Source organism: Lissotriton helveticus, chromosome 12 (genome assembly GCF_964261635.1).
Source record: "Lissotriton helveticus chromosome 12, aLisHel1.1, whole genome shotgun sequence".
NCBI lineage: Eukaryota > Metazoa > Chordata > Amphibia > Caudata > Salamandridae > Lissotriton > Lissotriton helveticus.
Genome location: NC_136073.1, coordinates 251747152 through 251763867, shown reverse-complemented (window position 1 = coordinate 251763867; position 16716 = coordinate 251747152).

Sequence of the window (16716 nt, the reverse complement as noted above, 5' to 3'; positions counted from 1 at the left end):
GAGTCCTGGCACGCTGGTCATACAAGTTCATCACCAGTGGCCCTCTCTGGCGTACGTGGACTGGGTGCACTCCGCATAGTGCTCGATATTTGGCCAAGTCAATGGCGGCTCTCTCCTGGCATACACAGGTAGTCAAAACTAATATTGCACATGGGCTACGGCCCGTTGGGTGCACAGCCGAATCCTCACACCTCGCACAGGGAGTCTTTATCATTATGGTAGGGCTCGCTGCTGGACCTCACTCCCTCCAATGCTCTCCCCTTCCTCACAGAGTACATTGGTCTTGGCAAGCAGGCAGGCTGTAGTGCACCAGGCCGCAAAGCAGATGGTATTGGTTTCCCTATGTGATGTCCCCTTACCCAGCAGTGAGACTAGCAGGCAGGGGCCCACAATCCTGGTCACAGGCAGAAGTCTTGTAGAGCCTTTTCGCAAAGCCTGTCTGGCCGCTTGGCAGATGACACCATTTTAAGGACTCAATGTCCCCTTCTTATAGTCCTTTTCTAGACACCAAATGTGATTTAGGGTCCGGGTCTTTGAAGTTTTATGTTGGGGTTCTGCTTCTTTTGAAGTGAGCACTTCTCCTTTTCGCCCAAGCTGGTTGCCTGGGCAAAGCTGTGTTTAATGCTCGCCAGGAGAAGACCACTTTAATGCTACACAAGTGATTTTAACAAATGTTACTGTTATTTTATCACTGTTTGCTGCTGCTAAAACTTGCTGCTGATTTTGCTATTTTGTACAAGGGAAAGTGAAGGGAGGGAGAAGGATCGAACCGGCGGGCCGCCATCTTGACGGTTAACGGTCTTGTGGCCGGACGCCAGGTTATTTCAGTGGCATGCTGACACGGACGCGCAGCGCTGGTTGCCTGAGCGAAGCTATGTTTAATGCTCGCCAGGGAAGACCACTTTAATGCTACACGAGTGATTTTAAGAAATGTTACTATTATTTTATCACTGTCTGCTTCTGCTAAAACTTGCTGCCCATTTTGCCATTTTGCACAAGGGAAAGTGAAGGGAGGGAGGAGGATCAAACCGGAGGGCCGCCATCCTGATGGTTAGCGCTCTAGTGGCCGGACGCCAGGTTATTTAAGCTGCATGCTGACGCGGATGCACAGCGGGCGGGCGCGCCGCTGGCGCGCAGAAGTCCGCCTAAGGCAAGTCCTTGTGCGCCCGTCCACGCTCGGACCGGGCTCAGGGCCACTCCCCCTGGCCTTTTATCCGCAGACATAATGAGCTATACTAAAGAAGAGCTATGCAGGCTGAATCCTGGTAAGGGAATGCAAAGCTGACCCCCTATCTCCCTAAAAGCCGATGACAAAGGCATGGAAAGCACTTGCCCCAGTTGCCGGGTACACCTCCCCCATGTCCTTGACTTGCCAGCCAATGGCCCAGTTGTTAGACCAATCAAAAAGTCTAATGCAGCCAATGCAGGACCTTTAAAATGCATTTTATTTAATGCCAGATCACTAATCAAACATAGCTCAGAATGTGCGTTATTACTGTAGGAACTTGAGATAAAGTTTGTTTTGTCACTGAGTCATGGACAGATAGTGCTTCTGGACCAGATCTGGTGAAGGCAACTCCTCTAGGTTTCAACTGCTACACACTGGATAGACCACACAAAAAAGGGGAAGGGTTGGCAGTTATCTACCATGATTCAGTGGAACCTATCTTTCACACTGCCTCCAATACCGGCTGTGAGGCCTCAGCTTTTAGTATTCACACAACGCACTATACGACCGTTAAAGGTATATTACTCTACCGAAGAAACAACAGAGGAGCATCATAACAAAAAACTTTGAAAAAGAACAAGCATGTAGCAACTCTCACAGTCTCAATCAACTGTGAGGGGGACCTCTTTGGGTTGTTCGGAAAGCACTCACTCACCAACCTGGTTGGTGACATGCTTCATCATTGGGCCCCACCAGGAGTGGCCGAATGCCACCCTAGTGTGCTGCAATGCCAGATTACTGCGGAGCTTTTTTTTGAGTGAAGTGTGATTTTTGAGTTATTTAGAAATATACCAATTGTATAAAAAAAAGGAATTTTAATAGTTTTGCCAATTGGACATAGATAAAAACAATAATGTGGGATAAAGGACCAAAATTAAAAATCCAGATTTATCCTATGTGTGGTCAACATGTTTCTGCCTCAGTGATAATGGTATATCAGGCGTTCGTCTGGTGATGATGAAGCATGTCACCAAACAGGTTGCTTGAAGAAGAGTTATGCCTAGACTCCTACACGGTGTTGGGAGGCTTAAATTTGTATCTGGAGGCCCTCCAGGATCCAGATACCGCCCGACTGGAGCAAAATATGGGGGCTGGAGATTTCAAGCAATTGGTGAAGGTCCGAAACCATGATAAAGGGCACACTCTGGATGGGATATATTCCAACAACCGCAATTTAGTGTGCACATCAGTTCTCCCTCTCTCGTGGTCTGATCACTGTGCCATCCAATTTGAACTGAACAGTCACGAAGGCCATTTGTTCAGTACAAAGGTTACCCCGGAGATTGCAACCAGGGCCTGGGGAAGAGTGGACATTAAAAAACTTGGAGATACTCTGAGGTGCTCAATATGTCCTAGCCCACTGGAAGTGGAAGAGGCCACACTAGCCTATACACAATAGCTAGGTACAACTTGCAACTAATTAGCTCCTGTAAAAAAGTGGACTCCCAAACGGGGTCGACCCTCAGCACCATGGTACTCTGAGGAACTCCGCGCTAAAAAACGGGCCTGTAAGCTATTGGAACAGGCTTGGCGTAAAAGGTACACAGATACGGATAAGGAAAGGTATAAACACAGTGTTACCACCTATAAACAGTTACTATTAGAAGTAAAAAAAAAGTTTTTCACAACACAAATAGTATTTGACAAATTGAATTCAAAGGAAAAATAACAGCAAAACACATAGTTTGCAAAAGGTGAGCAGTTAAATTGAAAGCACCACAACAGTATCACAACAAGCATTTACAATGCAATGGTTTTGCCTTTGTTAAAGTTAGAGCTATTGGCATTGCTCTTGACACTCTGAAGCTCCACTCTGAAGCTCCACTCTGAAGCTCCACTCTGAAGCTCCACTCTGAAGCTCCACTCTGAAGCTCCACTCTCCACTCTGAAGCTCCACTCTGAAGCTCCACTCTCCACTCTGAAGCTCCACTCTGAAGCTCCACTCTGAAGCTCCACTCTGAAGCTCCACTCTGAAGCTCCACTCTGAAGCTCCACTCTGCACTCTGAAGCTCCACTCTGCACTCTGAAGCTCCACTCTGCACTCTGAATCTGCACTCTGAAGCTCCACTCTGCACTCTGAAGCTCCACTCTGCACTCTGAAGCTCCACTCTGCACTCTGAAGCTCCACTCTGCACTCTGAAGCTCCACTCTGCACTCTGAAGCTCCACTCTGAAGCTCCACTCTGCACTCTGAAGCTCCACTCTGAAGCTCCACTCTGCACTCTGAAGCTCCACTCTGAAGCTCCACTCTGCACTCTGAAGCTCCACTCTGAAGCTCCACTCTGCACTCTGAAGCTCCACTCTGCACTCTGAAGCTCCACTCTGAAGCGCCACTCTGAAGCGCCACTCTGAAGCTCCACTCTGAAGCTCCACTCTGAAGCTCCACTCTGCAGCTCCACTCTGCAGCTCCACTCTGAATCTGCAGCTCCACTCTGAATCTGCAGCTCCACTCTGAATCTGCAGCTCCACTCTGCACTCTGAAGCTCCACTCTGAAGCTCCACTCTGAAGCTCCACTCTGAAGCTCCACTCTGAAGCTCCACTCTGAAGCTCCACTCTGCACTCTGAAGCTCCACTCTGCACTCTGAAGCTCCACTCTGCACTCTGAAGCTCCACTCTGAAGCTCCACTCTGCACTCTGAAGCTCCACTCTGAAGCTCCACTCTGCACTCTGAAGCTCCACTCTGAAGCTCCACTCTGCACTCTGAAGCTCCACTCTGAAGCTCCACTCTGCACTCTGAAGCTCCACTCTGAAGCTCCACTCTGCACTCTGAAGCTCCACTCTGAAGCTGCACTCTGAAGCTCCACTCTGCACTCTGAAGCTCCACTCTGAAGCTCCACTCTGAAGCTCCACTCTGAAGCTCCACTCTGAAGCTCCACTCTGAAGCTCCACTCTGAAGCTCCACTCTGCACTCTGAAGCTCCACTCTGCACTCTGAAGCTCCACTCTGAAGCTCCACTCTGCACTCTGAAGCTCCACTCTGAAGCTCCACTCTGCACTCTGAAGCTCCACTCTGAAGCTCCACTCTGCACTCTGAAGCTCCACTCTGAAGCTCCACTCTGCACTCTGAAGCTCCACTCTGAAGCTCCACTCTGAAGCTCCACTCTGAAGCTCCACTCTGAAGCTCCACTCTGAAGCTCCACTCTGAAGCTCCACTCTGAAGCGCCACTCTGAAGCTCCACTCTGAAGCTCCACTCTGAAGCTCCACTCTGAAGCTCCACTCTGCAGCTCCACTCTGAATCTGCAGCTCCACTCTGAATCTGCAGCTCCACTCTGCACTCTGAAGCTCCACTCTGAAGCTCCACTCTGAAGCTCCACTCTGAAGCTCCACTCTGAAGCTCCACTCTGAAGCTCCACTCTGAAGCTCCACTCTGCACTCTGAAGCTCCACTCTGCACTCTGAAGCTCCACTCTGCACTCTGAAGCTCCACTCTGCACTCTGAAGCTCCACTCTGAAGCTCCACTCTGCACTCTGAAGCTCCACTCTGAAGCTCCACTCTGCACTCTGAAGCTCCACTCTGAAGCTCCACTCTGAAGCTCCACTCTGAAGCTCCACTCTGAAGCTCCACTCTGCACTCTGAAGCTCCACTCTGCACTCTGAAGCTCCACTCTGCACTCTGAAGCTCCACTCTGCACTCTGAAGCTCCACTCTGCACTCTGAAGCTCCACTCTGAAGCTCCACTCTGCACTCTGAAGCTCCACTCTGAAGCTCCACTCTGCACTCTGAAGCTCCACTCTGAAGCTCCACTCTGCACTCTGAAGCTCCACTCTGAAGCTCCACTCTGCACTCTGAAGCTCCACTCTGAAGCTCCACTCTGCACTCTGAAGCTCCACTCTGAAGCTCCACTCTGCACTCTGAAGCTGCACTCTGAAGCTCCACTCTGCACTCTGAAGCTCCACTCTGCACTCTGAAGCTCCACTCTGAAGCTCCACTCTGAAGCTCCACTCTGAAGCTCCACTCTGAAGCTCCACTCTGAAGCTCCACTCTGCACTCTGAAGCTCCACTCTGAAGCTCCACTCTGCACTCTGAAGCTCCACTCTGAAGCTCCACTCTGAAGCTCCACTCTGAAGCTCCACTCTGAAGCTCCACTCTGAAGCGCCACTCTGAAGCGCCACTCTGCAGCTCCACTCTGCAGCTCCACTCTGCAGCTCCACTCTGCAGCTCCACTCTGAATCTGCAGCTCCACTCTGAATCTGCAGCTCCACTCTGAATCTGCAGCTCCACTCTGCACTCTGAAGCTCCACTCTGAAGCTCCACTCTGAAGCTCCACTCTGAAGCTCCACTCTGAAGCTCCACTCTGAAGCTCCACTCTGAAGCTCCACTCTGCACTCTGAAGCTCCACTCTGCACTCTGAAGCTCCACTCTGCACTCTGAAGCTCCACTCTGAAGCTCCACTCTGCACTCTGAAGCTCCACTCTGAAGCTCCACTCTGCACTCTGAAGCTCCACTCTGAAGCTCCACTCTGCACTCTGAAGCTCCACTCTGAAGCTCCACTCTGAAGCTCCACTCTGAAGCTCCACTCTGAAGCTCCACTCTGAAGCTCCACTCTGAAGCGCCACTCTGAAGCTCCACTCTGAAGCTCCACTCTGAAGCTCCACTCTGAATCTGCAGCTCCACTCTGAATCTGCAGCTCCACTCTGAATCTGCAGCTCCACTCTGAATCTGCAGCTCCACTCTGCACTCTGAAGCTCCACTCTGAAGCTCCACTCTGAAGCTCCACTCTGAAGCTCCACTCTGAAGCTCCACTCTGAAGCTCCACTCTGCACTCTGAAGCTCCACTCTGCACTCTGAAGCTCCACTCTGCACTCTGAAGCTCCACTCTGCACTCTGAAGCTCCACTCTGCACTCTGAAGCTCCACTCTGAAGCTCCACTCTGCACTCTGAAGCTCCACTCTGAAGCTCCACTCTGCACTCTGAAGCTCCACTCTGCACTCTGAAGCTCCACTCTGAAGCTCCACTCTGCACTCTGAAGCTCCACTCTGAAGCTCCACTCTGCACTCTGAAGCTCCACTCTGAAGCTCCACTCTGCACTCTGAAGCTGCACTCTGAAGCTCCACTCTGCACTCTGAAGCTCCACTCTGCACTCTGAAGCTCCACTCTGCACTCTGAAGCTCCACTCTGCACTCTGAAGCTCCACTCTGAAGCTCCACTCTGAAGCTCCACTCTGAAGCTCCACTCTGCACTCTGAAGCTCCACTCTGCACTCTGAAGCTCCACTCTGCACTCTGAAGCTCCACTCTGAACTCTGAAGCTCCACTCTGAAGCTCCACTCTGCACTCTGAAGCTCCACTCTGAAGCTCCACTCTGGCTGAACATAACAGTCTGCAGTTTCACACGTTACATTTGTGTTAGCTGCATTACGTCATAATTTATTGTCAAAGGCTGGTTCAAATATGTTCTTTCAATGTTTCAAGTCACTAGTCAGCCCACTACCGAGCAGACTGACCCGGACCCAGCCCAGTCCATCCAGGGCTTTCAGTGGCATTCATCACAGTGTCTCACCGGAAGGCGGGCATCAGAGAGAAGCGGGAGGGGGCGGGAAAGGGGGAGGAGAGAGCTGACGACGGCCGGAGCAGAAGACGGGCACCAAAACAAGCGGGAGGGGGCGGGAAAGGGGGAGGAGAGACGCTGACGACGGCCGGCCGGAGCACGAAGGCGGGCACCAGGAAACAAGCGGGAGGGGGAGCAAGGGAGGTGCCGGCAATGCCGGACCAGACTCGGGGGCGTTCCCGGCGTCGCGTGACGTCGGCAAAAGCCAAAGAATGTCGGGAACGCCCCCGTGTCTGGTCCGGCATTGACGGACAGGCCCCTCGTCCAATGGCAAGGCTCCATTTACGGAGCCAGCCAATGAATGAGGAGGGCCGACCCAAAGCACACTACAATTCTCATCAGGTTTTCGCCTGCGCGAAAAAGATGCGCAGAGCGCATCTTTTTGGCGAGGCAAAACCTAAAAAGGAACAGATGCAGATTCTTGAGTGTGTGTTTCAAGAAGAGTTGTTTAATCGGTCCACAATCAGCCACAATCAGCCGACACGTGTTTCGTCGTGTGAATATGGTTCACAACGACTCTTCAGGGCTGGTGACAGAAGATACAATGTGTGTATAGATTATGTTGATAATTACAGCACATTTCCAATTCAGATTGGTGACTGTGTGTGTCTCTTCATACCCCCATGCTGTGCCAGTTACCTCCAAGAGTCTAGAATGTGAGGGGGTATTATATGTGACTATGGTGATTTATTCACAAAAAAACATTAAAATTATATTTGCACCTACACGACAAAATCTTAATTTTACATCATATTTCTATTAAATCATGTATTAACACATAAAAGGTTTGGTAAGTGCTGTATTAACAACCAGCAGTACAAAACAGGTTTATCTAGTCGAGAAAGTCTCAGAGTGAATGTGTCACAATCATCGCTGCGTGATTTGCATGCAAGACATGTCGGCGCATGCAAGGAAAAAAGGAGGGTAATTACCCAAAGTAGAGTTTAAGTATTAGCGGGAGCCTACCTTGTGACCAGCCTGTATATATACAGGTCTAGAAGGGTAAATGTTCAATGTGGACATCAATCTAAAAACGGCAGAGAGACATCGAATAAAGGGCATAAAATTACCTAGGTGAAGAACATCGTCCTGGAAGAAGGGATTGCGAGACTCCACTTACCAGAAATGGACAGGTTTTGTTAGGTCAAACGAGGGGTGTGTCGAAAGACAATGCCAGAAAGCAAGTGTGTATGCTTCCGTTCCAAACCAAGTCGTCGAGTTGTCGATTTTAAAAAAAGGGCGTATACTGTGTAAAGGAAACCAAATGTGTGGTATAAGTATACTGCGATTGTAATTTGTTTTACAAGAATTACATCTCTATCAAATTTTCCAATGGCCATAAAAAAGGTTGTCACATCAAGCACACTGTACCTTAATACGTGTGCGTATTAATCAGTAACCGGGAGGGGATCCTTAATAGTTTGTTCGAATGCCGAACAGTCTCGGCGTTTCTTTCTGTGAAAGATAAATAAAAGGAAGGGATCACTATGGTGATCAAGTCGGTATTATTAGTGCTGTCTATTTGACAAGGTAGGCGAACGTGAAAAGCGTCCTTTGCTTTTTAGATTAGAACAACGGGAGGAAAGCGTTCTTACCCGATGTGTGCTATCCCTCCTCTTTAGTTTCCCGGTCGCCGTTTGCCAAGAACGGACACGTGACCGGGAAACAGGAAGTGTATTTCAGTCTTTGTATGAGGGAGCACTAGAACGCGAAGTTCACCTCGGGCCACCATATTGGATTGGTTCCTAGTATCGTGTGTGCTAGCGTAAGTAGCCAATAAAGTATTAATCTCTATACACGCTCGGTTGGTGAAAATTGAATCTAAAGAATTGAGGATGCGTAAATATAGGGCTATAATGTAAAGTAAAAGTAAAAGAAAACCAAATGGGAAAAGGTGGTATCCAAAGCATTAAAACCCTATTAGTTGGAGACAAGGCGATGTATGCTAAACGTTCATCTCCCAGTAAGTCAACCTGTGTAAATGCTATCTTCTAAAAGACTTGTGATCTCATTAAGAAAGACGTTTTAAAAGGATTCCCTCTCTATGTACTGATACCAAATATTCTCGTTGTAGAGATTACTGAAAAGATAGTTTGCTTCAGTAAGATGCATGGAAGCGAAAGATGGATAGGAAGATCAATGAAATTATTAGTAGATGGTACGTGCAGATAGTGTTAGTTTCGTCCCCATAGTGTAGCGTGTCGCTTTGTCATGAAGTGTCTAGCATCTTTGTGAAGGTGTGATTACATGCACCGTAACTGTGTATGGTCGTATCAATCATTAAATGGTGACATTTATTGGTGGACTGTGACTTCGCACACGATCTGTGTATACGGATAAACAGTACAGTAAAAATATACATGTAAACAATGCATCAACGTTACAATTTCAACTTCCATATACATTTTCCGCTAATTCCTATCAAGGATCTCTGAATATTAAATTTCATGATTCAATCGCCCAAGAAAAATTGCATCTCAGGGTCATAATTAAGCCCGTGTTCCACGCACTGTAGACGCATGATCCACATGGCTTCCCTTCTTCTGTGGATCATGCGTCTACAGTGCGTGGAACACGGGCTTAATTATGACCCTGAGATGCAATTTTTCTTGGGCGATTGAATCATGAAATTTAATATTCAGAGATCCTTGATAGGAATTAGCGGAAAATGTATATGGAAGTTGAAATTGTAACGTTGATGCATTGTTTACATGTATATTTTTACTGTACTGTTTATCCGTATACACAGATCGTGCGCGAAGTCACAGTCCACCAATAAATGTCACCATTTAATGATTGATACGACCATACACAGTTACGGTGCATGTAATCACACCTTCACAAAGATGCTAGACACTTCATGACAAAGCGACACGCTACACTATGGGGACGAAACTAACACTATCTGCACGTACCATCTACTAATAATTTCATTGATCTTCCTATCCATCTTTCGCTTCCATGCATCTTACTGAAGCAAACTATCTTTTCAGTAATCTCTACAACGAGAATATTTGGTATCAGTACATAGAGAGGGAATCCTTTTAAAACGTCTTCCTTAATGAGATCACAAGTCTTTTAGAAGATAGCATTTACACAGGTTGACTTACTGGGAGATGAACGTTTAGCATACATCGCCTTGTCTCCAACTAATAGGGTTTTAATGCTTTGGATACCACCTTTTCCCTTTCGGTTTTCTTCTACTTTTACTTTACATTATAGCCCTATATTTACGCATCCTCAATTCTTTAGATTCAATTTTCACCAACCGAGCGTGTATAGAGATTAATACTTTATTGGCTACTTACGCTAGCACACACGATACTAGGAACCAATCCAATATGGTGGCCCGAGGTGAACTTCGCGTTCTAGTGCTCCCTCATACAAAGACTGAAATACACTTCCTGTTTCCCGGTCACGTGTCCGTTCTTGGCAAACGGCGACCAGGAAACTAAAGAGGAGGGATAGCACACATCGGGTAAGAACGCTTTCCTCCCGTTGTTCTAATCTAAAAAGCAAAGGACGCTTTTCACGTTTGCCTACCTTGTCAAATAGACAGCACTAATAATACCGACTTGATCACCATAGTGATCCCTTCCTTTTATTTATCTTTCACAGAAAGAAACGCCGTGACTGTTCGGCATTCAAACAAACTATTAAGGATCCCCTCCCGGTTACTGATTAATACGCACACGTATTAAGGTACAGTGTGCTTGATGTGACAACCTTTTTTATGGCCATTGGAAAATTTGATAGAGATGTAATTCTTGTAAAACAAATTACAATCGCAGTATACTTATACCACACATTTGGTTTCCTTTACACAGTATACGCCCTTTTTTTAAAATCGACAACTCGACGACTTGGTTTGGAACGGAAGCATACACACTTGCTTTCTGGCATTGTCTTTCGACACACCCCTCGTTTGACCTAACAAAACCTGTCCATTTCTGGTAAGTGGAGTCTCGCAATCCCTTCTTCCAGGACGATGTTCTTCACCTAGGTAATTTTATGCCCTTTATTCGATGTCCCTCTGCCCTTTTTAGATTGATGTCCACATTAAACATTTACCCTTCTAGACCTGTATATATACAGACTGGTCACAAGGTAGGCTCCCGCTAATACTTAAACTCTACTTTGGGTAATTACCCTCCTTTTTTCCCTGCATGCACCGACATGTCTTGCATGCAAATCACGCAGCGATGATTGTGACACATTCACTCTGAGACTTTCTCGACTAGATAAACCTGTTTTGTACTGCTGGTTGTTAATACAGCACTTACCAAACCTTTTATGTGTTAATACATGATTTAATAGAAATATGATATAAAATTAAGATTTTGTCGTGTAGGTGCAAATATAATTTTAATGTTTTTTTGTGAATAAATCACCATAGTCACATATAATACCCCCTCACATTCTAGACTCTTGGAGGTAACTGGCACAGCATGGGGGTATGAAGAGACACACACAGTCACCAATCTGAATTGGAAATGTGCTGTAATTATCAACATAATCTATACACACATTGTATCTTCTGTCACCAGCCCTGAAGAGTCGTTGTGAACCCTATTCACATGACGAAACACGTGTCGGCTGATTGTGGCTGATTGTGGACCGATTAAACAACTCTTCTTGAAACACACACTCAAGAATCTGCATCTGTTCCTTTTTGTGATACTGTTGTGGTGCTTTCAATTTAACTGCTCACCTTTTGCAAACTCTATGTGTTTTGTGTGCGAGAGCAATGCTGTTATTTAGTCTTGTGAAATTCTTTTGATTTTCATATTTGAGTGGTTACGGGCTTCTCCGCTCGCTCTTTACGCACCTCACTACCACTTAGCTTCCAATATACCCAGACGTACACACCAGGTAGAGCGCCTTATTCTCACTGAGTTTTTCTAAAAAACCCTCTTCGCTGCATCTATATTGAATTAAAAGGAACTTTTTAAAACTATCAAAAAACTTGCCACCCCGAACGTCCCAAAAAGTCAGAGCAATCCTGAGCTTTGCGAGAAATTAGCCGACTTTAACCCCTTCCATGCTCATGAAGAGCTCAGCTCGTCATGCAGTACACTGGTCGTGTGCTTATGACGAGCTGACCTTGTCATGAACAATGGTAAATCTGGGCATGCAGCACAGGAGGGGAAAACCTCTAGCAGCCAAGGTGTTAAAAAGTTGAAATCATTTTTAATTTGTTCACACAAAAAGGGACATGCCCGCCCATTTACGGATGCATTGGACAGTTCCTGCCTTCCAACAATTTAAACTCCTAGGGACACCGGAAACTATTAAAATGATGAATTCTATCCGCTCTGGAGCCCTGCCCAGTGGTGATTATTAAGCAAAGTCCAGAAGTCATTGGAACAGCACTCACACCACTGCTGAATGCTATATTCACATCAGGCATATTCCCCAAAATTTGGAAAAAGGCCCCTGTCCTTCGTTTGTTGAAATAAAAGACCCTGGATCCAAAAGATCCTAACAACTATAGGCCTATCTCATGGCTCCCATTCCCTGCCAAAATATTGGAAAAGGCCATGAACACCCAACTTAGTGTGTTTCTTCAGCCCAACAACTCTCTTGACCCATCCCAATATGGGTTCAGAGCGAATCACAGCACGGAGTCTGCTTTACTTAAATCCACGGAGGAAATTAGAGAGGCCTTAAACAAGGGAGGCAATGCTGTGCTGATCCTGCTGGACCTGTCGGCGGCCTTCGACACAGTCCATCATGAAGTGTTAATGGACCGATTATCTGATATAGGTGTAGAAGGACGAGCATGGAGACTCTTGGACTCATCTTTATCTGACAGATCACAAACTGTGGACCTGGATGGCAACAGGTCTAAACCCTTTACCCTTCCATGTGGGGTGCCACCGGGCTCGTCACTAAGCCCGACACTTTTTAATATCTATGTGGCACCCCTGGCAGGAGTCATTAGATTATTTGGCTTCCAACTTACCTCCTATGCTGACAACACTCAAATAGTGTTGTCATTGACCTAAGGGATGGAAAAGGATACCGGGGCACGTTTGCATGATTGTATGGGGGCCATCTCAAACTGGATGTCCTCCAACTGCCTAAAATTAAATTCCAGCAAGACCGAGGTCATAAAGTTTGGTAACAATCCACGTGTGTGGACACCCGACTGGTGACCAGAAGATCTTGGTGTCTACCCCCTACCCACTAGGAAAGCAAAAAACCTTGGGGTACTGCTGGACAATAAGCTCACTATGGGTGACCAAATAAGCATGATTATCTCGGCCTGCTTTTTGGCCCTAAGAATTATAAGAAAAATGTAATTCTTCCTGTCTGATAACAGCCTCAAGACAGTGATAATGGCCCTCATAATGTCACGCGTGGACTATTGCAACAGCCTATATCTTAATGCTCAAAAGCAGCACATCAATCGGCTCCAACTAGCCCAAAACACAGCAGCCAGATTGTTGTCAGGAACTCTAAAATGCGTCTCTGTAAAAAAGAAACTGAGGCAACTTCATTGGCTCCCAATGAAACAAAGGGTTCGCTTTATGGCACTTTGCGCCGTTTGTAACGCTATTAATGGAACAGGACCCGACTTCCTTAGGCGTAAATTCCAATGGTATGTCCCGCGAAGAATGTTACACTCCACAGGAGCTAAATATGTTCAAGTCCCCCCATCTAAAAGAGTCAACTGGGAAGGCAGGAGCTTCATCAATCGTGCTTCCAGGGCATGGAACGATCTTCCCTTCCTTCTCAGGAATGCCCTGGATCTCCTCTCCTTTAGGAAGGGGCTGAAGATATGGCTCTTCTCTCAGTAGTGTGGGATGCACACCGTCGTCCTCTTTTTTCACCAATTTCATCCACTGTACTCCAATGTGCGTGCAACTTGGCCCCTTGTCATGCCCAAATGACACGATTTAAGACAAAGACACAATATACGGGGAGACCATTCTCGCCAAACCAGTGAACAGCCATTTCTGCCATTCGGCGTATTTTACTCCTTATTCATTTTTTTAGTAATTAACAATTTTTATCCTTTTGCTTTTTCTCTATTCTTCAACTCAAACTGCAGTTCCTGTCCACACGTGGAACTGCGCGCCATTTTCCCAAGTTTCTTTGGTTCACCAAGTGCCCATCCGGACTTCAATGAGGAACAAGACTGAAGCGCTATTCATAAAAAGCAGCGTTTATTCAAATTGAAAACCAATGCATTTCGGGCTGAAATTGCCCTTCGTCAGGGGTCACTAGAAAAATGACAAAGCAATAATCAATGGATATTCCTCAACGAAGGGTCACAAGTACATTAAAACCATTCATCACCTTTGTACCTAATCACTGCATTACCCCACAGTTAAATCACATGCCCTTTGCTCTATCCTTCGATTATCTTTGTCAACATATGGTATTTACATTCCCTGATTTATAAACATTAAGTCCTCCTATTGTGCCACAGTTCAAAACAAACGTTTTTGTTAGCGCTATAACCCTTTCGACTTCAACCCTTTATGTAGAAAAGGTGGGAAATTTTTTTCTGCATAAAGGGTTGGAGGTGGCCTGCTTCCCCCAGCAGGCCACCATCCCTGTGTTGGTTGCAAATTGCGACCTGCCTAATGAATATTGATGAGGCAGGTCAATTTCAACCCCATTAGGATTTGCTAATGTGTCAGAGACACATTAGTACATTTAATTTTGCGAGTCTCTAATTGCGAGTCGCAAAGAATTGCAATTAGAGACTTGCAACACAAAATGTTTGTACATCAAGCCCCGAAATCAGTGAGTATGGGCAGCACCTATATGCGGCTCTGTGCCAATTCCAGAGCAAAAGGATGTACAAATGGAGTAGCTCTACGCCACCTATCGGTGTGTAGGAGTACTGTTCATGAGTTTTCCAGATCTAGTCTGATGCCTGGGGAGTATTCACAAGGTGAGGAATCTGCAGTTCTAAGTATCCATCAGAAAGTCAGTATGTTGGGGCATTGTAGCACCAAGCTAGTCTCCCCTTTTCGGAATAGGTAACTTTTAAAGTATAACAACTAGCTAAACCCTCTGAACAGCTGGTTGTTGAAACATTCAAATAGCTTTTGATGACAACTGGCCTCTGTTTTGCAGAGGAGTGAAAGTTTGAATCCATAAACATTTGCATCATTATGGACTATTGTAGGCCCGAAACTATGCTTTGCAAATAAAACTGTATGTATAATATGTATGTATGTATATATATATGTATATATATGCATATATATATATATATATATATATATATATATATATATATATATATATATATATATATATATATATATATATATATATATATTTTCATATACTGGCTTAGGAAGAAGCAGTTTTGTGATGCTCCAGTCATTGGCTATCCTACTCAGAAGGCCCCATTTTGATGTTTTTGGATTTGTCCCAGGCTTCCTTGTGATTACTCTCCTTGGCTGAAATGGCAGTCTCCAGCCATGTGCTAACATGCTCAGCAGACCATTAGTGGGTCCTCTCTGTACTCCCTTAGTCTCCTTGGATGTGTTGATTCACTGCTGTTTTCATGGCACTACGTTTCATATAGTCAGCGATGGAGTGATCTTGCAATGTCCTAGCAGCAGACTATCCTCCTCCAGCAGAAAAGGAGTCTGCCCAAATAAACCCATAGATCCTGGGCTTCAATAAGGATTAAAGATAATAAATTCCTTATCAATGAAATTATCATTTATCATTGTCCATCTGAACGCATCATGAGTGCCACCAGGTTAAAATCCTTTATGTAACTGCCTAACCTAAAAAGGTACATGCTGTATTTTCTAAATACTAGTCACATATATATATATATATATACTAGCAGCCCGCCCCAGCGTTGCCTGGGGCAGAAAGGGGCTGGGGGCAGCATTTGAGCCTTGCGTGCACTCCCGCCCCCGGCCCCCTCCCGCCCGTGTCCCGGAGAGCCTGATCCTTACCTCAGCCGCCGGTCCCGCTCCAGGCGCCCCGCCCGCACAGGCCGCCACTCTCCAGGCGCCCCGCCCGCACAGGCCGCCACTCTCCAGGCGCTCTGCCCGCACAGGCCGCCATTATCCAGGCGCCCCGCCCGCACAGGCCGCCACTTCGCCCAGCAGCAAGCAGGGCCGCGGCAGTCCTCCCAGCAGGTCGCGATCCTCGGCACCATTTCCGGAAGTGTTGCCAGGGAGCGCAAACGCAAATGATGTCATCAAGCAGACGTCGCGGCTGGCGCTACTTGCAAGGGACTACTTTATTTTTATTTCAACATTTTTTAAACAACGTATATTTTTTAGTTTTAATAGCCTATGTCCTTCTGCTTGCCCTGAGGTTTTCAAAGATGTCTTGGGTGTTTTGATTGGTGGTGTACTTTTCGAGTTTACCTGGCTCAAAGGTTTGTGTTCTCTCTTTATAATAGTAGTATAGATATATATATATATAAATATATATATATATATATATATTTAAATATATATATATATATATATATATATATATATATATATATATATATATATATATATACTCACACACACCGACACACTATACAAAAACAGTACAAAAATTATTACAGACAAGTTATTACACAACAATCTTTTATCCTTGTCCCTCAATACTTGTTTTAAAGGTTATGGGTGTTTTTTGATATTTAGTTCATAATCCACCAGGAGGTTGGCCAATGGAGCAGGGAGGGAGACCAAGAATTCCCTGTTGTTCATTAACTTACTCCTTGTATTCAAGAGTTTATCAATCCATAGTCTATTTTAACCACATAGACTCCTCCAAACTATGAAGGTCGACACGTTTTGGCATAATTAATGTTGGCCTCCTCAGAATCAATGAAACACAAGGTTGTATTTCCTTACTTCATTTTAGACATGCCCTTCTTGTTATGATTGGATCGGTTCTGCCAAAATCAGTAGCTGGGCATTTACCTTCTTCTTCTTTTTTTTTTTGATAATCAACT